At 38.3% G+C, this 1,790-nt stretch overlaps 1 non-coding gene across 1 annotated transcript; it reads left to right on the forward strand.

The window, feature by feature from the left end:
* Positions 1–375: 375 nt before the first annotated feature.
* Positions 376–457, forward strand: TRNAL-AAG (transfer RNA leucine (anticodon AAG)). Its single transcript has one exon. It is a non-coding gene; the product is annotated as a tRNA-Leu (tRNA).
* Positions 458–1,790: the final 1,333 nt, after the last annotated feature.

Raw genomic sequence — 1,790 nt, forward strand, 5'->3', positions numbered from 1 at the left:
TGTGACCATGATCGTTACTCCCAGGGTCATCAGCTTTTCTTTTATGTGGAGAAAAAAAGTTTCTCCACCTTCTCCTTTCTGACACTCTGTGATAATCGGACCGCAGTGAGAAGTCATCCAAGTGTGGTCCAATTGGTGCTACCCTCAGTTTTTATTCTATAAACTAACCTCTAGGTGGCAATGTTACTTTCTAATTACAATCCAACAACACAGGCAAAAAAACAAACAAACAAAAACCACGAGCTGCAGCGTGTACTGAACACTGGGAGGAGGTACATTGAGGAGCAGCCAATCAGGTTCAGTGAATTCAGATTCAGCTTCAGCAATTTATCCTTTTTATTACAACACAACATCCAAAATATAAATGGTACAACAGGTAGCGTGGCCGAGCGGTCTAAGGCGCTGGATTAAGGCTCCAGTCTCTTTGGGGGCGTGGGTTCGAATCCCACCGCTGCCAATGTATTTTATAGAAATTCTTACTTGGCTATTATAACTGATCATATTTCAACGTATGTTCTTTATCCATAATTATTATTACAATATAATTTACCCAATTCTTACCTTTGACACAAAAAAATGGTCAGATATCTAAAATCTGTATTTATTTATGATTACGTTTGAGTAAAGTATCTTTCCTCTTTATGCAGCAGTTCTCCAGTAGGTGGCAGTATAACCACACAAAATCCACAGACTTAAGCTATGTGCACACAGAGTTTTAAAGGAGTTATTTTTGAGCAGTGTTACTCCCTAAATGTCTAAGAAAAAAATAAAGATTGCTTAAAAAATGCATGAAAGCCTTACAATAGAAATGACTAAGAAGAGTCTATGTGCACAGAGTTTTTCAAGGAGTTTTTGGAGCAGAAACTGGGTCCATGCACACAGTCATTTTGCTAAGTTTTTATCATAGGAAATTCAGCAGAAACTCCAAACTTTTGGAAAGTTTTGCGTTTTTGAGGAGGATTAGGAGGGTTTGTTGCCTGTTTATATTCCGAAAAAAAGTGCAAAAAGTCTCTGTGCGCACAAAGCCGTAGATGTGCACTTGAGATATTTTTACGGTGGATTACGCCTGGAATACCCTGAAAAAGCACTGCAAAAAGTTAAATATAATACAGAGTAATGTTAAATCCATATGTTCAGTTTATTGTTACTTCTCTTCAGCGCCTCAGGGCTCGAAAACCGTGAAACGGTTAAAAGAAATAACATGGTCATTCTTTGGGCAACTTCTGCTAGGAAAATGCTTGCCACTAAAGTATAAAATAAAAGGAAGGAAAAAATAACGTAGTAAAGCCACAAAAAACAATGGAAAGCCACCAGCAAAGGTGCTTCAGGAAGAAGACCACCAACATTTTCTTGAAGCACCTTCCCTACAATAACTCATGGGTTCTGCTGGCAGAACAAGACGTTGGGTGCACATACGCTTATGTTTTTTGAGACTTTTTGGTGTAGAAACTGGGTCAAAACTTTCAAAATCCTCCTCCAAATCTCAAAGCTCCTCAAAAACATTGAGTTTCTCAGCAAGTTTCTCAGCAAAAAGACTCCGTATGCACATAGCCTAAAAGAGTTTTTGAAGCAGCTTTTGCAGAGGATTTTGGAGACGATCCACTCTAAAAAGCTCATACAAATGCTGAACATGTTTTTCTGAGTAAGGCTTTGATCAGACAGCACAGTTGATAATATTTGTGTCCATGATATGGATGCGGAAATGTGACTAAATTACGACTCTCTAAATTAGGCTTCATTTGGATGTCAGTTTTCGGATTCGGATCTGTAACCCAAATAGTTAATGCAGA

Source organism: Phyllobates terribilis, unplaced genomic scaffold (assembly GCF_046119375.1).
Source record: "Phyllobates terribilis strain yellow unplaced genomic scaffold, ASM4611937v1 Scaffold_11__3_contigs__length_659146591, whole genome shotgun sequence".
Taxonomy (NCBI): Eukaryota; Metazoa; Chordata; class Amphibia; order Anura; family Dendrobatidae; genus Phyllobates; species Phyllobates terribilis.